Here is a 25977-nt window from a genome sequence, read left to right on the forward strand (position 1 = left end):
GGGCAACAAATATTGTTTTAACATGCTGAAAAAAACAAAATCAGAAATGTGGGATATGTTCCTTTCCAGTCAGTTTTTAAACCCACTGTGTCTTATTTTAGCGTGTTGCATCTCCATCCTTGTAAACATCTTACCACCTGGGAGAAATGGAAACACTTCTAACTCTACACTTACTATAAGTCACAGTAAATGAAGTACCGAGAAAGCTGACCTCAGCAACTCTAAACCAGTTAGGCATTTTATACGTTGCTCTCCATAATGTTTGGGACAAGCACACATTTTTCCTTGATTTTACTCCTCTGCTCCAGCAACATGATTAAAGAGCACATTGCAAAATTTCACTTAAGGGGATTTGCATACATTTCGGTCACCCAATTTCAGAGCCCCATAATTTTTAGGATATATTAATGGCAGTTCTATTAAAGCAGTCATATTTAGTCCTTTGTCACATATCCTTTGCTTCAAGTCTGTGATTCATAGACATCACCGGGTGCCAAGGGTCTTCTCTGGTGATGTTCTGCAAGCCCTCTAATGCAGCCATCTTCAGCTCCTGCATGTTTCAGGAACTTGTGCATTTAAGTTTTCTCTTCAGTATATGGAAGGCCTACTCAATTAGATTTAATTCAGGCGACTGGCTTGGCTGTTCCAGACTTCTTCTTTGTCTTGTTTGTCCACAAGACCTTTTTCTTTTTTTTACATGCTAATATAAGTACTTTTTTGCCAACTGTAATCTGGCCATCCTGTTTTTGTGGCTAACTAGTGGTTTGCATCTTGTAGCGTGGCCTCTGTATTTCTGTTCATGAAGACTTCTGTTCATAGTCGTCTGTGACATGTCCACATGTGTCTCTTAAAGACTGTTTCTGGTCTGTCAGGCAGGCATTTGGACCTTTTTCTTTATCATAGTGAGGATTCTTCTATCATCAACAGTGGAGGTCTTCCTTGGCGTACCATTCCCTTTGTGAGTACTGAGCTCACCAGTGAGTTTTTTCTTCATTATAATTCCGCACATTAGGTAATCCTAAGATTTTTCTGATGTCTCTGATGGTTTTATTCTTGTGTTTCTGCATCATAATGGCTTATTTGACTTTCATTTGTACAGCTGTTGTTCTCCTGTTGAACAATGGCAACTTCAGACTCCAGACAGTAGAAGCAAGACAAGGTATCTTAGAAAGCCATGAAACACACCTGAGGAATCACAAACAAATGTGACACCAATTGTCTCAAACATTATGGCGCCCTGAAATGGGGGGAGCATGTGGAAAAAGTGTTGTCAAATTCAGACAACACAAATTCTGTTAAATGAAAGTCTGTAATGTGAACTTCAATCACGTCTGAATTGTTTGATTTGTAATTTTAAACTGTGTCTAAGTCCTAGACATTATAGAGGGCACTGTTAACAATAAATGCAACTCTGAAAACTAACTATTTTCTCCATTCATCATTTCTCTTTCTGACTGGTACAATAGTTAACACTGCTGGCTTACAAGAACCTGACTTTAAATCCCAGCCCAGATATTGAGTGTCTGTATGTGGTATGAAGGATGGTGTCATACCTTATTGAACTTTGGCCAGACAATCAGTGCTGCAGGGTAAAACTCTTTCCCATCGTGTTATTTACATTCTTGTTCTACCTGCTTGATCAAGTTATTTAACTGCCCTTCTCAAAGACACACCTTGTAAGCTTATTAACAAACTCGCCCTTTATGGGTCCAGGATGTTTTGTTATTACCCTCCTTAACATTATGTTTACCCCTAGAAAAACTAGTCAAAACTTTTTTTTTCAAAAAAAAAAAAAAAACTACATGTAATATACACATGTAAATACCAAAACATCAACCTAAATACAGTAGGAGCAGTAGGTCTAATGTCCATTGCTGTACTGATGCAGATATATACCTCCTTCATGTGCCATGTTTTGAGACAGTCACCAACACACAGCCTGACGCTGCAATCAGTAGAGGTGTGCATCTTGGCACACTTTTCATATAATATTTTTTTCTGCTGCTTGTGCCAGAGAAGGCAGAATGTCAGTGCCTGATCTACAGTTGTGCTTGCCACTCACAAATATGTAATATTCGATCATTTTCCTTAATAAATAAATGACCAAGTATAATATTTTTGTCTCATTTGTTTAACTGGTTTCTCTTTATCTACTTTTAGGACTTGAGTGAAAATCTGATGATGTTTTAGGTGATATTTATGCAGAAATATAGAAAATTCTAAAGGGTTCACAAACTTTTAAGCACAACTGTACACAAGTGATGCCTTGCAACACAAAGTTTAGTGACTTCCACATTCCCTTTGACATGAACATTTGACAGTTGCTTCAATGTGAACAGTGCTTAAGGAGCTAACATCTTTCTTGTCCTTCCACTTGATCGTAATTCTTTTGCCATTTTACCAAACTTCAACTTGCACCATGGTGAACCTTCACATCACCAAATTCACCAGGCATATCATGGCAATTTGCCTGTACCGTGCCATATACAGAAGTTTCACCATCCATGTCAATGTCTGATAGCCAGTGCATTGTCATCATTATTGCTTGATTCAAATAATTGTTCAGTTTCAGTTAAATACTCAGATACACGCCATTGTGTTTTGATTGAAGGCTTCACCCCCCCCTTATGAATATTGATGAGTTACCTTACAGTAGTAAAACACACAGAAATATTCATGACTTTTTGCAGCATGCCATCCACTAGATGGCAGACAAATGCCATCCCAAGAATTATTTGGCCTGAACAAAGAAAAGCAGATTATTGCATGTCACCCAGAGTCTGACTCTGGAATAATCTTATTTACACAGAAATCTGTGCACAAGTCATACTCAGGGTTTACATCAAGGAGTTTAAACAGATCAAAGTGCAGGGAGTCTACGTGCAGGACATGCAATGGACCAACTTAGGCTGAGTTATAAAAAGCAAAATGGAATTCATGTTAATAGTGGGTGCATCCCCCAAGCGGTTCTGTTTGTTATTTTTAAATGAAAGGCTTGACACTCTCTCACCTAAACTTAAGAGTGAAGCTTTCTTGTTCCACATTGGGTTTCCTTCAATTCACTCTGCCCAACAAGGCACCCCTTGAAAACAATTCAGAGTAACTTTCAACTCAGCTCTATATAATGAGTGTGCCTTTTGAAGAGATAATTTCTGCCTTACACCTGATGATGCCAGGACAGAATGCAGGCAGATTCTAAGGTTGATGGATAGATGGACACAGCCCGGTACATATATAAGATATATTAGACACACATTATGTAATAATAATTAATAGCCTATCCCCATATCATCTGGTTACCTTACCCTAAAACATCTATATATATAATTCACTAAGGCAAGACACCCATGGAAAGCACGCCGGAAGGGGCGTGGATTCACTAAGCCACCGACAAGTAAGACACCTATTACACACGCAGGGAGGAGCCACGCCCACCAACTCCAAGACCATTGGATACGATGACAACTCGCAGAGCCACGCCCTCCAACTTGGCCGCGACGACACAGAAAGAATGCCGTCATCTATATTCGTCTGTCGTAGAGAAACATGCGTCTTCTTCACTCATGAACAATTATATGTTGCTCTCTCCAGAGTTCCATCTTTTCATTCACTTTCTGTTGTATCCTCAAACCCTCCCTTTTTAGACAACCGTGTCTTTCCAGAAGTGTTTAGCATTCAATAAATAATTATGCATGAGATTGAGCGTGTGTCTACCCGGCGCAGAGAGGCGTGGGTAAGCCGTTGAACCCCATTCGGGCTGCAAACCGTGGAATTCCCACTAAGTGCAACTCATACGCTCCCACTGGTTGCGTCCCTACCCTTTGTGCACACCCCCCTCCCATCTCGCTACTACTGTGGTCGGGTGTCTTGGTGGATTATATATAGAAAAGCAGCCAATGACTCAAATGATGAGTTGGAGGTTGGCACATGAGCGGGCAGTACATACTGAACGAGAATTCAGCAGACTAGCATGACGGAGGGAGCTGAATGGATGTCCTTCTTCTCTCCTCCTGTTTCACACTCCGCGCCGTGCACCCCCATCCCTCTGTCTGGCAGGAGAAGACGAGATTGCGGTCCACCAGTTTTCAGTCACGGACGATTGTGTGTTGGTTCGTTCTGTGCATTGTTACAATGTTTCCCTTTCTTGATTTATTACATTACTGATTTTTCAAATGTTAATTTTCTCCCTGTGCTTAAAAATCATTAAAAAACCGGCCTGATTATGTGCCGCGAGTTGGCTAGTTACTTATAAAACCACTAAACTCTCAACACCCTGTGTTGGGCTCCAGCTTCCCCATGACCCTACTCTGAATATGCAAGACTGTATGATAGATGGATGGATGGATGACCGTCTCATCCATTGCACATCCATGCCTAATTATGTGAATGCTTATATCACACATCCTATGAATATTTTGTCATGTTGCTGACAATGCCCAAAAAACATTTCATCACATGTCCTAGTGCTGACCTTCTATTTCTCATTTCTTGACCTTTTTTTATCTCATCATCTCAACATTTCTTTCTTTTGACATTCCCTTTTCTCCTGACATTGTCATTCTTCTTGGCCTGTCCTTCTCTTTCTCTCTCGATTACTCAGAAGAGAATCCTATCTCTTGGCAGGCTAGAGGTCTGTCACTAGAAAGGTTCACCTATCATCTCTTATCTCTCAGAAGTCTTCTCTTTACAATGTATTAATGCATGAACTCTCTGCACTGAGATCAGTGAGTCATCCAGTCCAAATAACAAAAAATGGCACTATTGCAGTGGATTAAGAAAGTATTCTGGCACTTTCACAGTCTACACTCTTTATTGTATTATAGGTGTAATTGTAAATGAATACGTTTTCCATTTTTGGCCATCAATTTACACTCAATAACCTATAATGACAAAGTGAAAACATATTTTCAGAAAGGTTTAAAAACTTGAGTTTCTCTTATTTATTTAATTATTCAGACCCTTGGCTGTGGCACTCAGACAGTGCTCAGGTGCATCTTGTTTGCAATAATTCTACTTGAGTTGTGTGTGGACCTTGACTGGAGTCTACCGGCAGCAAACCGAGTTCATTGGACATTGTACATGAAAGGCACACATCTACCTGTGTATAGAGGTTCCCACAATTCACAGTGCATGTCAGGACAAAAACCAAGACATGAAGTCCAAGGAACTCCCTGTAGACCTTAGCAATCAAATTGTGGTGAGCCACAGATCAGGGCAAGGGAATAAAAATCTACTTGAAGAACAACCATCTCAGCAGCACTCCAGTGATCAGGTGTTTATTGTAAGGTGGCTAGATGGAAGCCACTCTTAAGTAAAAGTCATATGACAGGTTAAAGGAGGATGAGGAGAAAGATTCTCTGGTCTCATGAAACACAAACGGAACTCTTCTTTCCAGCTTCGTCTTTTAGCCAAGGTTAAGTCTTTTTTATCTCCTAGTGATCTTGAAAAAGTTACTTATACTTTTATTTTTTCTCAGCTTGAAAACTGTAACTCATTGTATGCTGGGATCAGTAAATTCTTGATACGAAGGTTGCAGTTGGTTCAGAATGCTGCTGCTCATTTTTTTGGTTGTTGCTAAAAAGTCTGCCTCCCTATCTCCAATTTTAGCCTCTTTACGCTGGTAGCCAGTGAGCTTTAGAACTAATTTAAAATGTTGGTTTTAAAATCAGTACATGCGTGTGCTCTCACCTGAATGATCTGAATTGTATGTTATACACCAGCCATCCAGAGAGCTTAGGATCTACTGGTCATTTGTCTCTTGTGTTCCCTCATATACTAAGTGTAAAACTATGGGGGACGGGGCTTTTGCAGCTGCTGCACCTCATATGTGGAATTCTTTACCTAATTACATTTTGGAGTCACCTTCAAAGAAACAAGCCTAAAATGAGATTGAAGACACATTTCAATTCTCTAGCTTTCTGTGACCTTCAGTGATACTGATGGTTCCTTTCTCTTAGTCATTTGTTTCAATTTACTGCTGGTTTAGATTGTGTTTTACTCTGTTTTATCCTATTTATTTTATTTATGTTTATTGTATATTTTACTGTAAAGCAGTTTAGCTACAGCATTACTGATGTCGTTTTAAATGTGCTCTATAAATAAAGTTACAGTGACATCGACACTGACAACCTGAACTCTTTGGGCAGAATGCCAAGCACTTGGTCTGAAGAAGACCAGGCACTGCTCATCACCTGTCTAATACCATCTTAACAGTGAAGGTGAAGATGGCAGCAACAGGCTATGTGGTGCTTCTTAGTGGCAGGGACAGGGAGAATGCAGCGAATACTGAGAGGTAATTGAAGAAAACCTGCACATGACCTCAGACTGGGGTGACAGTTCACCTTCCAGCATGACATTGACCTAAAGTATACAAGCCAAACAACGTCGGAGTGGCTTATGGACAAGAGTGCCCTTGAGTGGCCCAGCCAAAGCCCAGACTTAAACATCATAGAACATCTGTGGAAAGACTTAAAGATGGCAATTTACAAACACTTCTCATCAGATCTGATGGAGTGTGAGAGGATCTGCCAGGAAGAATGGAAGAAAAAGCCTGAATATAAGTGTGCAAAGCTTATAGATACTTACACAAGAAGACTCAAAGGTGTAATTGCTGCCAAACAGGCTTCTACAAAGTACTGAATTAAGGCTCGGAATACTTATATGAGATTTCAGTTTTTAATTTCAGTAATTTTGCAAACCTTTCTAACAACCTGTTTTTACTTTGTCATTATGGATTACTGAATGTAGACTAGTGGGCAAAATGGCAAATGTACCCATCTAAAATTAAATCTGCAACAAAATAAACTGTACAGAAAGTGACAGGGTCTGAAAACGTTCTGAACCCACTGTACAGTAACATGGTGGGTCGTTGGATGGACTTGAAGACATTTTCCCTTTCAGTTTCTCTCATGTGTCTTCTCCATTTTCCTTCTCGGTCGCTGACCTCTCCATCTTGTACCTACACAGGTTCTTCTGAATTTCTCATTGTTTTTTTCCATAATTTCTCCACAGAAATGGTTATTATTGGGTGGGTGCTAGTGAGTGGGGTTTGTTCCCTTCCTAGATTTTTATTCAAACTGGTAAAAGAGTCATTAAATTTTCCCATTCTTTTTCTTACTAAATTAATAAAGTTGATCAGAAAAACATAATCACATAAGCAAATGAAATTCCTTTGACTTTTGCCACAGTTCTATGGAGGCTGCACACTTTTTTTTCCCAAATAAACCAGTTATTGCTTAGAATGAGGAAAAAAAGTAATTTAAAAAATTTGTTTTCTTTAGACACCAACATACAATGTCTATAAAAGTATCCCTAAGGAAGTTTTCACATTTTATTTTAATACAACATTAAATCGCAGTAGATTTCACTTAATCTTCTTGACACCGAGTTTGTGTTTTATACTTGGAATTCATTTAGATCACTTTGCACAGATCTGTTTTCTTTCATATATTAAAGATTCTATTTATTTTTTTGATCCGTGTCAAACAAAAAACCAAATTAAATCCATAAGGATTCAATGTTGTATAACCACAAAATGTGAAAACATCCAAGGGGATGAATATTTTTTTTAAGCACTGTATCATTTTAATCCCATATTTACTTAATTTCAAATGCAGGTGTATGCTTCATTTAAATTAATCCACAATACAAGACAAAACATTAACCAGTTTGCTTCCTCACATACCATTCTTAAGTAGCATTCTACTTTTATTCCCCACCTGAAAATGTGACCTCGTTCAAAATCCTGTCCTTTTCAGCAGTCGGATTCTTTCCCTACTGCCGACAGACTGGAAAGAAAAAGAGAGCAACTTCCTTGATCCTATAGAAAAGGATCTGAGATTGCATTCCAGAACTCCGGGGATGCTCTTGGCAGTATAGGACCTTTGTGTCTTTTAACTCATTTTAAAAGAGATAACAAAAAAGCCATTCAGCATTACTGACTTGCTGGCAGGTTCATTTCCTTAGCAACAGGTTAATCCTATAGTGTTCATGGGAATGAAATTACAAAATCTGGACCAAAGTACGAAAAGCAACACACGTTTTACTTTACTGGCAGTCCATGTATTGTATAAAGAAAGAGGCATGGCTGCTGCACAGCATTAAAGACGGCACAGTCCATGTGCACCCTCTATAAGCAAGCATTGTGGTACAATAGCTAAGGCACTGGACTGGCCCACCCAAGGTTGTTGGTTGCCTCACTGGGTGACCCTGAACAAGTCCCTTAACCTGCCTGTGCTCCAGCTGTTTGGGTTAAAAAATCTACAAAATCTCAGACCCTGGAGGGTTTCATTTCAGCCACTTTCTTAATAAGTAGCCAGTTATGGCTGCTAACAGAACACACTTTTCACTTCCATGTCATTAAACTCAATAAAGTACCATCCATCATTAACAGTGAGAACTGGCTTCTAACTACAAAACTGGGTACAGCAAGAGGCTGGTGTAATCACTTTTAGTGTAACCTGACCTTGCAGGTCACCTTGGATAACAGCATCAAGGAAATTAAAAATAATTTTCAAATGTATTATCTGCTACATTTTCCACATTTAGCATGAATCAGCTGAAAAACTTTGACTATATATATATACAGTATATATACTGTATATATATATATTTAAAAAAAAAAACGTTTTCCATCGTGTCTGCGTTATTCAGCCTTGACCACTTCTCTCCACACCTCTCACCCAGTCGTTACTCCTACTGTGCACATCCTCACTCCGTACCACCCCGTGAACCCTTCAATGAAGTTGGTTACAACAGCAAGGCAGAAAAGCAAATTATCTATTCAAGAAGGTCTAATTTTAGATTGAGCTAGAAAAAGAGTGGCAGGAGGTGATAAGGAACGTCAAAAAGAGAAAATGAACAAAAAAGATCTGCATATAATAAAAATCAAGAGCAAAGTGAATCATCCAATAAACGAAATGAGAAAATTATCCCGAACAATATGTGGACAGAAATGTGAAAAAGTGTCGTTTATAGAATGAAAGTTAGAGGATAAAGTCATTCATAATATTGTTTTTGATGAGGCATTAATGTAACTTAATTTTTATTTACTTTTCTACTTTTTTTACTTTTACTGTTTAGTATGTTTTATTAATAATTGGTATGTAAAAGATAAAGACAGTTGTAGTGAAATATTCAAGCAAGTGATTTTCTGTTTATAATAACTAAGGACCAAACTTGTCTTCCTCCCGCACTCCACATACTTGTCTATATACCATATCTTTAAATACAATCACTTTCACTAAAATAGACGCGGCCCGACGCCTGTGGGCACCCAGCACTCACCCCCAGGGGTTGGCAAGCGAAGCAAGCAGAGGACCCTAGTATATCTATAAAAAGGTATTGTAATTGACATGGAGGATGGACAGGCATCCTGGCCAGGATGGAGGATGACTTCTTGCCCATCCAAAAGGCATAATGGGAGGAAAATGGGAGTGTAGGCTTAACCTGGCTGGAATGCCTTACAATATTCATCCTAACTGGGACAGAAGAATAATGGATGGACTGAGAAAACACTGGTGTCGGGAGGAGTTTATTCCACCACACGGCAGGTGGCAGTGTTCCTCAGGGCTGAACCATGTTAGGACACCCACAGGGTGACATGCAAACTGAAGTCTGGAAAACACAGTCCCTCCCTGTCAGGGTCTTTGGGTTCAGTTTAAAAGAAGCCTACAGCTTCACCTCGGGCAGCCAGAGAACGGCACTCACTTGGAGGAAGGAAGGAGAGAAGAAACTGATTGTTATATTCTGGTGATATTTTTTTCTGCCGATTAATTGGAACATGGTGGTAACAAGTAAATACCATTTATCTTTATCTAAACCCAGAATTGTTTTGGGTGACACTGTCTGTATTCTGGAGCTCAGTAGTTACTTTATGTATGTCCACATGTGGAAGAAACAAGTATCACCCTCTGTATGGCTGAAATAACACATATTACCACATCACTTGTCTGCACAGTCATGGTATCGTTTTTTAATAGCCTTAGTATACAGTTCCTATAACCCCCTTAGAAGTTTTCACATTTGATTGCTATACAATATGAAATCACTGTGGATATAATTTGGTCTTTTTATACTGATCATCAGAAAAAAAATTAATGGCGAAGTGACAACAGATCTCTGCAAATTAACTTAAATTAGTTAAGTTAATACAACCTGACACACCCTAAGCAGTTGTGTAAAGAAGAATGAGGAGAAATGGCAGAGTCCAGATGTACAAAGCTGACAGAGAGAGAGAAGCCTATGCACACAGACACAAGACTGTTACAGCGGCCAAAGGTGCATCTACTGACTTCTAAAACTGGCTGCACCAGTAATGATTTAGGTGTGTCATATTAGAAGGAGTGAATACTTGTGTGATCAATTATTTTGTGTTTTATATTTGTAATTAAATTGGATCACTTTGCAGAGATCTGTTTCCGCTTTGACATTAAAGAGTCCTTTTCTGTAGATCAGTGTCAAAAAAGCCACATTAACTCTTTGAGGGCTAAATATTTTTTCCAAAAAGCAATGGTTTCACTCAGAAGTCAACATTAAACGTCTGTTGCTGCATGCTGTGGCTGTCAGTTTGCCAAGAATGTGCGGCTTGCTTGCTGCCAGGCTGTCTTTGCGTGGCTAGGACGCATTCGCAGTGCATTGCAATCTGGTTTCTACCTCTTATCATTGTTAAGTGGCAGTCCTTTCTGGTGAACATTGTCAGTACCACGACTAGCTGGGGACCGATCAGCTGAAGCTGCAACCTCACATTCATCTTCGATCACTTGTATCAAAAACCTGAGTCCGACAAGTCATAGTCCAGTTCAGAGATAATAGACAACATGGAGTATTTTGCTTTACACATTCGCTTTGATCTCTCGCCAGACGTCAGTGCAATTTTTGCCGTTGTGTGCGCCTTGCTACTCACAAGAGTGCAGGGAATCTCGGTCAAACCAATGAACTTTCCTTCTAGCATTGAGAGTCCAACTAAAATGTAATGGTAGGTTTTGTCACAGTTTACAGTTGATTACCATCATCAACTCCTCCTTTTGACAAAAGTCAACATCAGCCCTGAAAGAGTTAAATCAGCTGTTATTCAATGTTGTATAACAGTAAAATGTGAAAACTTCTAAAATGCACTGTATATAACCCATTTTCCATTTTGGAGCTGATCCCACAGCCTGTTAAATAGGGAGGATTGGTGCCAAAACCTATTAAATATTAAACACCAAACTCACGTCGAAGTGGCAAAAATGAAAAGGAAGAAGATGAAGAAAGTAGGCACTGTATATATGTATGTACACTGTGTGTGTGATTGCAAGTATGGCAGTTAGTGCAGAAGAAACAAGTATCATCACGTATCAATGTACAGATCTTTACAGGAAGAAAATCTCTATACTCCCTAATCATCATCCAACTCTACAGCTTAGGTAGTGGTTTTAATAATAATACATTTATAAAGTGCTTTTCACACTACTTTTTTCACTGCTCAAAGTGCTTCATTGAGTGGGGAAACCATCCACCTGGATGATGCAACAGCTGCCATTTTTGTGCCAGTATGCTCACCACACATTAGCTGTTGGGTGGTGAAGTGGCAAGAGAGACAGCCAGTTACAGACAAGGAATGATGAGGGGCCAGAATGACTAGGCTGTGATGGGCAATTTAGCCTGGACATCGGGATTCACCCTACTCTTTACAAAGGATGCCCTAGGATCTTTTATGACCACAGACAGTCAGGACCTCAGTTTTATATCTCATCTGAGGGATGGCACCATAGGTACACCAGTGTCCCCATCACTGCACTGAGGCATTGGGATCCACATTTAGACCACTGGGTAAGCACACCCTGCTGGCCTCACCAACACATCTTCCAGCAGCAACCCAAGCTTTCCTAGATTGTCTTCAATCCAAGTTCTGGCCGGGCCCAAACATGCTTAGCCTCAGATGGATGACATATTTCTGAAGTCCATGTGGTATGGCTAAAGGCTAACTATACTTCAGAGTCCTTACACAGCCACTGCAATTCCGTCTATGCAGCTTTTAGTAAAAAGTGAAGTTACTGAAGAATTTGGAGAATTTCAAGATATCTGATAAGATCCAAATTCTACCACATAAGAAGTTGTCTCACTGCTCCAGAGTTAAATGGCAGCCTAATCATTGTCTTTTGTGGAGTGTGCATGTTCTCCTGGTTTTCATAGGAATTTCTTCCAGATATTCCAGTATTCTCCCACATAAGCAGTTAAGACTAACTGGCAACGGTAAACTGGCCCTGTGTGAGTGTGCTATGCAATAAACTGGTGGCTCTTCAAAGGAAACGATGGTATCAGAAAGGTAAAAACAAAATGGGTATTAATGCCTATTTTACAAGAGCCTAGGAGGATCTGGACAGTGAATGGATGGACGGATTTCCAAGGACAATACACTTTTAAACTTTGTCCTCAATATATTATTAACTTTTGATTTTCTGCTTTTGATAGATCAATGAAATAATAAAAAAAAAGATCTTAATCCAATGGAGGGTTCTGGGAACTGAATGCAAAGTAAAAAACAGACCAGGCCAGGATGGCAGAATATTGCAGGGTCTTCTTACATACATACACACACAGGGCAAGTGTGGAGCTGCCAAGACACATCAACAACAACAACATTTATTTATATAGCACATTTTCATACAAAAAAATGCAGCTCAAAGTGCTATGACATGACCTACTCAAAGCATCATGATGCACCAACATTGATGGACTGAAAGCCAGAAGTCTATGTGACCATCATTATCAGGTCCTTCCATGAAAACCCTAAATACAAAGAGGACTGTTTGACTTATGTTAGGTAGATTGCCCAGAGGGGACTGGGCGGTCTCGTGGTCAGGAACCCCTACAGATTTTATTTTTCTTCTCCAGCTTTTGGAGTTTTTTTTTGTTTTTTCTGTCCACCCTGGCCATCGGACCTTACTTATTCTATGTTAATTAATGTTGACTTATGTTTATTTTTTATTGTGTCTTCTATTTTTCTATTCATTTTGTAAAGCATTTTGAGCTACATTTTTTTGTATGAATATGTGCTATATAAATAAATGTTGATTGATTGATTGATTGATTGACTTGCACATCCTTTGAGGGTGTGAGAGGAAAATCTTTGCAGGCATGCAGAGCACACACATACTCCACAAGGACGATTACAGTGTGCTTGGATTTGAGCATAGGAGATGTAATCCACAAAGTGACAGTGTTACCCACTTTACCGCTGCATGACTGAAAATGTCTTGTTTAAATAAACAAAGTTTGTACATCAGTCTTATGGTAAAATTAATTTTATTTTAACTTTATGAGGGCCCTGTAGGCTGATCAGCTGAGCATTTTTTAAGTTCCTAAAACGGCCTTATTTTGGAATATTCCATCCCAGGACTTAATCAACAGACTGGCATACAAATGCAGACATTCGAATTGTGATATTATATTGCTCCATTCGCGTCTAAACAAGAGAGCACTGTGTTTACTGGGATGTTTCTCTTTAAATGCCCTCAAGAATGAACAATTACTGTATTGTTCTGAGAGGCAGTAAGTGACGCTTTTATTATTGATACAGGCAATGCCAAAGCCATCGGAAAGAAAACGCTTCTGCAGTTTAAAGCGCCTTGAAGCGAAATTGGAGGGCTCGTTACGGCTTTTAACTTTACAACATATCACATCAGACAAGCTTGTTTATATTCTTAAATTAGGAACGCAGTGACATTTACACTGTTCATGAAATGCTAATCCCATCCTAGCCCCTCCATAAGAAGTAAGGAGGTTGCACAGAAAGCTACCAGCCCACCGTAACTCACTTCAATGGTTCCTAACTGCAGCTGCTCTGCCTTCCTCCCTCCTTTACCCCCCACTCCACACACACACACATTCTTTATTCATTATCACACACGCCTACTACACGCCGTTAACACTCCACACGGACCGATTGCACATCTTGGACGGCATGGACGGGGCGCTTGGCTTTCAATTCCCTTGGGTAAGAATGAATTATGGTTCGCTCTGCCAAATGAATCGATAAATAAACATCTAGACGTACGGCGGTTCATCTTCTATGGGAGGGAATAAAGTTTGTTAATGAGAAGCAGCGGGCTTGCGCTTCACCATGGCAACACAAAGCTGCCGGGAAGTTGCGCCCTGAGGAAGACAAGGCACAGAACAGAGACGATCCGGGGTACACGCGGCGACGTTCTAAAAACTTCTTCGGTAGTGCTTAAAGAAGTCCTCGCACGACTTCGGTACACGCGGTGCTGTAACTTGATGGTTAAGGCTTTGATTTGTAAAGGATGCCGGCGCAGTCCCAAACAGAGGCTTGCTGTTTGAACGTGCGCAAGTACTTTAGTATGAGAACAAGTAAACGGTGTAAGCGCATTAAAAATAAATATGAGCTAAACAAATAGAGGTACTTATTTTCCAATGCAATTTGCTTTTAATTCTAGCCAGCTATTCACGGTGATTACAAAATACCCTAGATGGTTAAGGAAAAGTTACTAATTTATCAATTACTTCTGATAAAAATAATATGTGTAATGTGGAACGTACAACGAGGTGTTAATGTTACTAAATTTCAATATTGAGAAATATTTTGTGTTGCATAATGTCACCCAAATGCAAGTTTTTTTTTAACTCGATGCAAAAGGTCAACGTCTGCGGTTAAATGTCCAGGTGATGTGGATACAAAGAATCGTTTTTGTCAGACCTACAGAGCCAGAAGGACCTACGATATACGCTAATGCGTAATGTTAAAATTCAATTACATTTGCATTCGGGCCAGGTCTTTCTTTAATCACTATTAACAAGTCACCAGTTTTAGCGTTGATACTTTACTCATTTTGTTTCCTACTGTGTCGAAAGAACTTTTAAAAGTTCCTTTGCGATCGGTTTCCCGGCAACAGTGCAGGCTGAATGCTTGACTGCACAAATTTCATTACATGGGGTGCGAGCTCCGGTGAAGGTCAACTGTACATGTCTAGAAATAATGTGAGAACAGAATTATGAGCAATGCTTAATATTAGGCTAATAAACACTGAACCTTGCTTAATTTAAAAATGTTTTAATTGCGTGTTCCACACTCCCAGACGAACACCACTCTGTTCAGCTTTATTCATGTGTGCGTGCGTTTGCCACCTTTTTTCTTTCCCACAAACTTTCCAGCCGCAATATGCCAAAGAGATGCACGTTAGGTAAATCTTGCTACTGATAGTTAACAAATGCGAGAATGTGGACGTGTACGTCAATGTACCTTGTAATGTGATGACGGGAAAGACCAAGACTGCTTCCTGTCTTGAACCTTATGAGGGACGGGCTCCAGCACTTCCTGACACTGCCCTTGGATTAAGAGGATCTGGGAGTTAATTTTACGACATGATGGCGCAGTTGTTAGACTTGCTGTTATAAACGATTTGCGGACTTGGCCCCAGTCATTTCCAAATGTAGTTTGCATTTTGTTCACGTCTTCAAGAATTATCAATTCCTTGTACTTCCGTTTCCTTTCACAGTCCAAAGACAAATTGCTTGAAGAAGGGACATGAGATACCTCGAAAGCTTGCACATTGTAATCTTTTTAGTTCGCCAATAAAAGGTGTCATTTTGCTTGACTTCTCATTACGGTCCAAAGTCTTACGCGTTCGTTTACTTGGCCCCTCTAATAACTCCCCTGCGAGTGTGTGTGGCTATGCGCCATGCAAAGTGCCCTTATCTCAGCAATGGTTGGTTCCTGCCTTGCGCTTAATGTTGTGTTGAGCTCTTAAGAGTTTAGAACTGCTAAACCCTGTCACAATGATTTGCGATTCTGATACGTATAAGTACAAGTCAAACAAAGGAGTCAATGACTCAGACAAACGCCCTATAGAGTGTTTTGTTTGAACTGAACCTTTCTACACTTTTCATTTGTGTTTACACGGCAGACACATCCGGCTTCTCAAGACTGTTTACTACTAGATAAAAGTTGCCAAATATTGGTAATGTGGGATTATTTATTTTCTTTTCAGATTTGAACACTTGACTCAAATTTACAAAAAACAACTTTCTCACTTTTTAGTGACATGTGCTGAGAAATACAATTAACTTTGTGAAATAAAACTTAAATGTATTGTACTTCAGGGCTTAGCTGCTTGCCATGCTGAAGGTAGACATACTAATGATGCTTTATGTAGGGAAAAAAACACACAAACACAGAGCTTGTTATATTTAATGTTTCCATAATAGCTCTTTCTTTTATAATATATCTTTCTTTTATACTATATATCTGTTTATTTTTAATAATGGTAAATATTAATGATTCCATTGATCTATTTTATAATCAAGGACAAAAAATGTTGCTTCCAAATGACCAGCTAAAAATATTGCACACAAGATTATTTGACATTTACTTAACAGGGAAAGATTTAAGCATAACACCTGGAGAAAAAGCTAGGAAAATAAAGATAGGGCTATATGAAAACTATCCATCCTTCTTATGAATTCATGTGTCTAACACAGCACTGTTAGAAAGCTAGTACCTTTCTTAGCAGCATAAGGTATAAATAATATGGCAACTAGCCCCAGATAGGGCTCTCAAATAGCATAGCAACATTCTTACTCTAACACACACTTTAACAATTAACCTAACCTGCATGTCTTTGATATGTGGCAGAAAACACTAATTAACTACAGGAAATGCACACAAATAGTAATTAGGGTAGGAGTTTAGTTTAACCCAGGTCATTTTTTGTGTTCCATACTCACAGTTCCAAAGTGCCACCAACACTGTAGCCAAAAAGGCTAAATATGCTTGCACTTACACACACTTTAACAATTAACAAAACCAGCATGCCTTTGAGATGCAACAGAAAACACTAATGCAATATAGGAAATGCACAAACATACTAATTAGGTTACCCAGGTCATTTTTTGTGTTGCTTCTTCACAGTTCGGAAGTGCCACCAATACTGTAGCCAAGAAAAGATTTTTCTCCTAACAGAATAAAACAATGTGCAAATATCAGAAAAGGTAGCATGGGAAGGTTTGTATATACTGTAATGCGAAAAGCACCAACTGCATTTACCATGTTCATCTGTCTGCATGAAACAACTCGCTGTGCACAGATTTTGTTGGAATTTATCAGGCCTATTTTTCAATTAATTTTTTTTTTTAGAAAGTTTAGTTTTGTTGAAATATTTTAAATTGAGCACACTGTACAACGTTTTAAGATTTCAAAACCTTCTAGTAAACAGCACTGGTGAATTTTTAAACTCACCACTTTTAAAATAGAGAAACATTTCAATTATGGATTAGTTTACCACTTCAAATTTAACATGAGAAGGGGTCATTTGCTTGTCTGACAGCCATTCCTGATGGCAAAACAGATCCCCAAGACAAGTTAGTAATATTGGGAGAAGCACACGGTACAGCAGCTCACTTCTCCTGCTGCTTGAGGTTAACTGTAAAAGTTAAAAAAAAAAAAAGAAGCAGAAAAAGGAATTTATCTAGAAATTAATTCAGGATTAAAGGAATTCTGTAATCACTATGTACGCATAGAGTGAACACATATGTAGTCTTTCACTAAAACGAGTGTCACTGTTGCATTAAATGTATATTATAATGATTCAATATTTTTGACACTCTTATTTACTGGAAAAGCTCCAGACCTGTTCTCCATTTTGGAAGCAACCAACAATTCCACCTTGAGATTAAGTGATTTTAACTTTCCATTGGGTTCTTATTTAAAAAATGTTATGTTTATAAAAGCTGAATTGCAATGAGTAATAAGTCCTCCATAGCCATAAGCCAACACATAGCATGTATTTATTGTGATCTACTAACACATGTAGTTACATTCTATTGTTTCTGTTATTTTTGTATGACTCAGTATTACAAAATATTCAATAAAGAAAATGTGATAACAAACTCTTTGAAGAAACATTTTAGAATGATCTGTCTTTCATATCAGTTCACTAAGTCCTCAAACATACCTGAATGTTAGTTATGTCGTGCATACATTTTCAAACTTGTTTGTGGCAGCTACAGTATTGTCACTGATCCTGCTGATTCTTAGCTCTCACTCAAACTGTCTGATAGTACACCTACAGTACTTCTGGTAGTTTTCCTTGCATTCTAATGCACAGTTCACTTACCTACTGGCTATGTACCCCCTTCGTTGCACTATATCAACCAAAGTATATATAAAAGGCTTTGTGCAACAACACTTGGCACACATTAAAAACCAAAGATGTCTCAATAAATACACCCACCAAAAGCAACCTGAAACTAACACCAAAAATGTTACAATTCCTGTGCAGCTAAAGGACTAAGACGAATCATAGAAAGCTAACCCAGTATCTCAGACAGACAGGAGTAATACATCTTCCATAATAAAAAAAAAAATCAACTCCAGAAAATCTTCAGGGGAAACGGGCATTATCATCTTTGGTAATGCTATACACTGTATATGTTGTACAGTAGCTGCTTGTAGGAAATGTTCCAATAGAGTCCAGCTGCAGTCAGGACAGTTTTAGGTCTCAGACAGATTCAGTGACTTGAGACATTCTGAGGCCCGTAAAATGATGCCTCTGTCAGCTGTGTCTCTTTTGACTCCACCCACTTTCCACACACCCAACCCCCTTGTTTTACGGTACACTTTTGTGCTAAATGTACTATTATAGTAATGGTGGCAAAATGAACGTGTGTGCAAAAAAATATTTACTATAAATAAAACAAAGCTTCACCAGGATAAACTGTCCTGCTAATGTAATAAACATCTCTTCGTACTTGCTGCGAGATCGTGAGCCATCATCAATGGGTACGCAAAGCTGCTCAGCTAATAGAGAAGGTCTTAGCGGGCGAGTCAAATGACTACTTTATGCCTTTTCGTGATTCTAAGGACGACTGCGTCATTCCTCTGGAGCATAAATTCTGCCCCAATTAATGCATCATTAATATAAATATTAAAATTTTGTACACCAGTAATAATGCAGTACTAATGATATAACACAGAGAGGACCACAAAGACAGTACCCTAAAGAGCTCCTAAATGTCCGGCGCGTAGTATTGAATGTTTTGTTTACACAAAATGTATTTATTTATTCGATTCAGAGTCTATAAGAATATGTAGTGTTATTCGTAGCTGACTGCAGCATATAATTTATTCTTTATCGTCTTCTTCCTTAGCATTTCCCATTTTTAAACGGGGTCAACCTTCTGATTACCAGTGTAAATCTATAGCCACTGAGCCACTACTCCTCTTGAGTGTAGCATATAACTAATGTATTAAAAAGCCTGAATGAGACATGGCAAATGCAGATATAAAACATATACTATAAAATACAAAATGTTACGATTGTTTTGTTCAATTTGTTTCTAATATGACACCAAAACAACTGCTTTGGATGCAGAACTGAGAGACCTTGAAGATGATAGTCTATAAGTTTAATAAATGCTGAACATTTGAGTGCAGGAACTAAGAGGAATTGAAATCGTCATGAGGGGCATGTAATAAAGGCGTCAGTTCACCTGCGAAACGGGAATGGCTCCAGAAGAGGCCCTCAAAATTTATGAACCTCATAGTGTTTACAATGCTCAGATCTTTTCGAGGCCTAAAACTGTCCTGATTGCAGCTGGACACTTCTCCAGTGTTCTGTTCCATTTATTAATTGTGTCCATTTACTTAAATTGTGCACTGAAGAACCAACCTTGAGTGTTTTATTTAGTAGTTCAAGTAACATTTAATCAATAGAAAATGTTTAAAATGGCCAACATGCTGCATTGTTGGACACAAACAACATTCACTTCATAGTACATACTGATATCTGTCCAGTTCTTTCCGCATCATTAATTGCATAATATTAAAAAGAGATTAACCATGAACTAATTTTACCAATCCAATTTCAATAGCAATGAAGTGTACAAAAGTAACATATAGACTTTAATGAAAAGTACAGTATCTATGTATAATTTTTGATAATTTCTACATTTCTCAGGGTGCTCTCTACATCCTGTAGGTGTGCTTAGTCTTTGAGAGATCCACTATATATGGAATTTCAGCTCTTTCATTTTTTTTTTAATTCAACACTCTGTGATGATTCTTTTCTATAGAACGTTTGGTGGATGTACTAAAACCAATGAAAGCACAGCTCTATTGAAACAAATTTAGATTGCACATAGCAGACTAGGTAGTACAAATATATGTACGAGAAATCAAATATTACTGGATATTTCAATATCTATATATATATATATATCTATATATATATATATATATATATATATATATATATATCTATATCTATATCTATATATATATATATATATATATAAAAAAGTCAATGTGTGTATGTATGTTCCAGCATCACATCCGAATGGCTGGAGGGATTTTCATGAAACTTGGTTCACATGTTCCTCATTGGTCGACTAAAAATACTGTAGGGTGAAATCAGCTGTAAACCATCCCCTTCTGGTTAGGGTGTGGGGGCGTAATCTTGCGGTTTTGTATGCATGTTATCATCCAGTTGACACTCGGAATGACCACCAGAGGGCGAACTGGAGGCGACTGCCAGCATTCTTTATGTTTGAGTGCCTCCGCGCTCCCGTTGCTTTTGAAATTAAATAGAATTCCACATGTGGAAGGAAGTGTGTGTGTCTGTCCAGCCCGGAAGTGAGACGTAGAGTCGGGGTGAGAGCTCCAGCTCTGAGGATACACAAGCGATGCCAGCACACCGGCAAAAGGAAACATCCTAAGAAAGACAGTCACTTAGCTGCTAATGCACAAACGAAGCAAGCACGTCAGCAACACAAACCCTTATAGCACAATACTTTCTAGGATCCCGTGCTCTTACTTACACAGTTAGTATATAGCAGGTGGCTGCCAGCATTCTTTATGTTTGAGCAGCACCGCGGGCACCTGTTGCTTTTCAAATTAAATAGAGTTGGCCAGTTCCGAGCATCAAATGGATGATAACATACATACAAGACCGCAAGACAAGCACATTAGTGAGTCTTTATGGTTTGTTAATTTATTTTTAAAGTTTTTTTTTTTAAATTATGTTTTTCTCAAACAATTAAATTAAAAAAACACTTTATTTTCCTCCCGGGCAACACTGGGTATTTCAGCTAGTCTTTTTATACAGTAAAATCTGTTCTTTTGGAAAAGGAACATCCACTTAAATTTGGAAAAACTATTATTTCACACTGCAAGGTCCGAAGAGTTAGTGATCAATATTGTTGCTGTTATTTGTATATTAAACCATTCAATAGTTTTTCACAGCTTATTCTAGAGTGGGTCATGGGGCAAGAGTATTAACAGTGAAGCCCATAGGTCTCTTTCCCCAGCCGCACTTACCAACTCATACAAGTGGGATCCCAAGGCATTCCCAGGCTATCTGTATGATACAATTCTCCCAGCAGGTCCTGGATTGTCCTTGGGGTCTCATTCCAACTGGTTGTGCCTGTAAAACCTTCGCAGGGAGACATCCAGAAGGCATCTGTGTCAGATGCCTGAACCTCCTTAATGGGCTCCTCTTGATGTGGAAGGTCAGTAGCTCTACTCTGAGGTTCTTCCTCATGTCTGTGCTGTCTCTAAGGGAGAGCTCTGATGTCCTTCGGAGAGAGCTCATTTCAGCCCATTGTACCCACAATCCACAAAAACCATAGGTGAGGGTTGGGACCCTTCAAGAAGGGTTTCAATAATAAGTCCACTCCTGCCTGATGCCTTTCTCCCTGGGAAACTCCAGTGTAAAGGAGAGTCCAGCCTTTTTTGAGATGTTTGATTCCAGAACCAAGTGAAGTGGTAGACATGAGCCCAACTGTATCTAGTTGGTAGCACTCTACCTCACCCCTCAACTCTGGCTCTGTCCCCCCAAGAGATGTGACATTCCACATCCTAACAGTCAGTTTATATGTCTGGTTTCCAGTCCATCAAGACCTGTGCCTTCAACCACTCCTCAGATCACACTGCACCCAGCCCCATTCTTCCTGCAAGCGGACCCACAAAAGGGCAGTCCCACATCATAATTTCAGGATGTGCCCAACCAGGCTTTGTGCCAGGCCCAACCGCCATGTGCTCACCAGTGGGCATTTATTCCAGGCCTGTTTTCAGGTGGAGGCCCTGGTAGCTGCATACTGGGCAGGGTTCCCTTTTTATATTTATAGTACTGCATTATTAAGGGCCGTGAATTGCACCTTGTCTGACTCCTCACCTAGGACCAATTTTCCTTGGGAGACCGCATGGTCGCAGCAACTGCCGCATAAACAAATTTACCATGATAAGACATTAAAACAGTGGATATAGATATTGATAATATTTATTAGTTGTTGGTTTTATTTTGGGTCATCTACATTAATCTATTTTCTTAATCAGCTTATTCTAAAATTCAAGTTGTGAGGGGCCATAACCCGTTGCAGCAACCATTTGCACAAGACAGGAAGCAACCCAGGAAGCAACCCTAGATGGAACATAAGTCCATTAACAGTGTACACTCACTTACAGTACACACCACTCAGACCAATTTAAAGGATGGATCTTGTTACATAAGTAGAACATTAAAAAACAAACACATATTGTGCCTAAGTCAGAATTTAAATACGCAACTTTTCAGCTAAGAGTCAATAGCAATAACCACAGTGCTACCCCTTAGGGCCAGTTTATACTTCACGCTCAGAATGCATACGCGCCTGCATCATGGCTGCCATGTGTTCCCAGCACTCATTTCACGCATCCTTTGTGCAGGACCTCAAAAATTAACGTGACGCGTGCGCGAGTTGCGGTACCAGCAAAAAGTCGGGGGGCGCAGTGTGCTAAAAGTTGGAACGTGACGTCAGAATCTCTGTTTACTATATACATGTGACAGTACGCCTCTGTGCAGATCCTACGGGAATCTGTGTGCGCGCTTCAATGTTTGATGAATGGTTTGATGTGGTGAAGCAAAATGCATTCGTGGTGCTTTTATATTCAAGTGTCGCATATTCCCGATCATAATGACACGATACATTTTAAAAGTCTCACATACCATTTTTTGTGCTGTCCGTTTTTTTTTTATGCAACTTCACAACAGCAACATAATGTACAGCGCTGTATTTGGGCCACTGAGAAAAAAAATTAAGGACTTGGTGAAAACATGTGTTTTGTGATTAAAGTGGATATTTCGGCTTTAATCTCGAAATGTCCACTTTAACCTCTTAGTTTACTTTATCATTAAAGCATCATGAATGTCATCCTAGTTTTTAATTGCTATGGCAAGCAGTAATAGATCACACAGAACACATTAAATGTAAGATATTCGAACTCTTTGCACATTGAGAATCTTTAGATTTATACTTGATATCACTTTCATGATGAAATGCATTAAAGTGTGTATGTTACATTTTACAGATAAATCGTTAATATTGTTTAAATAATGAATACTGTTAATAATTACACACATGGGGTGACACGGTGGCAGAGCGGTAGCACTGCTGTCTCGCAGGGAGTCATGTCGCTGGTATTCCCTGCTTGGATTCCACACTGTGCTCCAGTTTCCTTCCAAAGACATGCAAATTTGGTGCCGCTAAAATGACGCTAGTGTATGTGTGTGCTTGTATTCACCTTGTGATGAGCTGAGGCCTCGTCCAGGGATTGTTTCTCACTCGTGGCCAATGCTTGCTGGAATGGACACATCCCTGGTTTGATGGATTTAATCATTAAACATCCTTTTCAGTGATATTGCGGTTTGGTGTCATTGGAATTTAATAGGTGTTCTAGGCAATTCACAACACAGAGAAGCCAAACATGTTCTCATTGTGATAATATTTCACGCTGCCACCTGGTGGATTCCTCCAGATTTACGTAAAGTACACGCGCAAGTATAAACACTACAACGCTTGCGTAGCAGGAGCGTCTGCTGCAGCATGCATCACATGAAGTATAACCCCGGCCTTACAGTGTTATATTTAAACATTACTGTAATCACACTGATCATTATAATATTCTGAAAATGGATGAATCCAACTCAGAGACACTAGGGAGCCAAAGGCTATCTATGCACTATTTGACACAGTATCAGTTCATGGCAAGGCCCACTCATGCACATATCAAAGCTCACTTTGACCAATTTGAAATCACTAATTAACCTAAACAGCACATATTTGGTGAGGTTTGAAGAAAACCATTCAGACATAATGAGTATGTGAAAAGGTCACAGAGAAAATGACCTAGTACGAGATTGAAAACTAGGATGTTAGATCTGTACGGCCGCAGCATTACCTATTGCGCCACCATGGCTCTCTTATTTTGATTAAATGAATTTGACAGAAAAGGTGCATTATTGAGGACATTTACAAAATTGTAATCTAATTTGTTTATCATAATTAATGTTACTTCATATTCATTATCAATGCACAGAGTTCGAAACTCAGGATATGGTTCTTGCACGTGTACTATAAACATCACCCAGTGAAAGTGAAATGAAAGATGATACCGACACCATGCAGAATACCCTTATACTTCAGCACTCCCGTTGAGCTCTGCTGAATCATTCTGTTTGTGCTCATGAATTAGTTCATATGATTCAAACAGGACGAATCGTTTGTGAATCACCCATCACTTTTAAACTAAAGGATTCTAAAGTCCCACTCTTTAGTAAACTACTTGCTAATTTATTCCATGTATTTACAGTTCACTATATGAAGAAAAATTCTCTTAACATTTGTGTGAGATTTGCCCTTAACCACTTTCCAACTGTTCAACTATGTTCGTGTTGAAGAATCTTTTAAAGTACCAGCATTGATACACTGTATTAATTTCCTTCAAAATTTTAAACACTTCAATCATATCACCTCTTAAACTGAAAAGGTTTCCCTTAATCTTTCCTCATAGCTCATACTTCTCAGTCTTGGAATCAGCCTAGCTTCTTTGGACTGTCTCTAGTGCTGCTATGTCTATTTAGCAAAATGGAGAACAAAACTGTACATAGTACCCCAGATGAGGCATCACAAGTAAGTTATATAACCTAAGTATAACCTCTCTTGACTTAACCTACTTATACCTTCCCTATATGTTGGTTCCTCTCTGGTTTAAATGTAACTCATCACAATGTAAGAGGTTCCATTTGTTCCAGAAATCACCCCAATGTATCAGAAACGTACATCACTCTATCTTACATCAAATTCTGAGCCAGGTGTTACACCTAGTACAAGTTCAAAGAAACCCAGCTTATAAGTTGTGCACCTCAGCTTGACACTTAATATAAATTTAGATTTTAGAACCGACAGCCTGAAATGCACACTAAGAATGTACACTTCACATATTTCCTTGTTCAAGATGGTGATGCTTTGATTTGCTTTTCATTATACTTTATTGGCTTAACAACTGCAGGTGCAAGGAATTTCATTGGAAGAAGCTAACATATACAAAAAAAATCAACAAAATATCATAATGGGAACAGAAACAGTTTTCCAAAAGAACTTAAATAAACAATTTAACAAGATTTAAACATTTCTGTGCTAACCTGATGAAAATTAAGATGCTTTATTAACACAATAGTCTGTGAGTAGTAACTATTATAGAATACTCTTGATACGTTTTAGCCATTTTGTAAGACTGTTTGTTTTAGTGTAGAGTATTTTTTACACAATTGGTGTACTGTCCAAAAGCTAAAAGAGGACCAAGAGATGAAACAGAGTCAAAACCAAAAACAAGTTGAAGCCTAAAAAGCAAAAGTTTTGCACAAAGCCTGATGCTGACCAGTAAACAAAGTCAAAGTGAAAACAGTAAGATCAAAAACCAGAAATTCAGGAGAGAAATTTTTGCTGTGTTTGTGTTTATATCCAAATCATGGATATTAAATGAACCATCAAGCTGGTATTTAAGGCATCGTGATAATAATGTAAGATGCTGCGACATCCAAAACCACATTCCATGGCAACTGGGAGCAGCATTTTGGTAAAAAGGATTCATAGCATTGCAGTTCCCATATTAAATTAGATTAGATAAACATATACAAAAACAAAACAATGTCGCAGCACCTCGAA

The 25977-nt window shown here is 38.8% G+C and overlaps 1 protein-coding gene and 1 long non-coding RNA gene across 2 annotated transcripts in view; one reads left to right on the forward strand and one right to left on the reverse strand.

Annotated features, from left to right (window-relative positions):
* LOC120531792 overlaps positions 1-25977 on the reverse strand; it is a 35122-nt gene that overhangs the window by 851 nt on the left and 8294 nt on the right. The gene's annotated exons all lie outside the window — the stretch shown is intronic.
* Positions 13918-25977, forward strand: part of galnt3 (UDP-N-acetyl-alpha-D-galactosamine:polypeptide N-acetylgalactosaminyltransferase 3 (GalNAc-T3)) — a 94134-nt gene continuing 82074 nt past the window's right edge. The window contains exon 1 of the mRNA XM_039757531.1: positions 13918-13978. The gene's annotated coding sequence lies outside the window, so the exon portion shown is untranslated. The remainder of the gene's footprint in view (positions 13979-25977) is intronic.

This window comes from Polypterus senegalus, chromosome 6 (genome assembly GCF_016835505.1).
Source record: "Polypterus senegalus isolate Bchr_013 chromosome 6, ASM1683550v1, whole genome shotgun sequence".
Lineage (NCBI taxonomy): Eukaryota > Metazoa > Chordata > Cladistia > Polypteriformes > Polypteridae > Polypterus > Polypterus senegalus.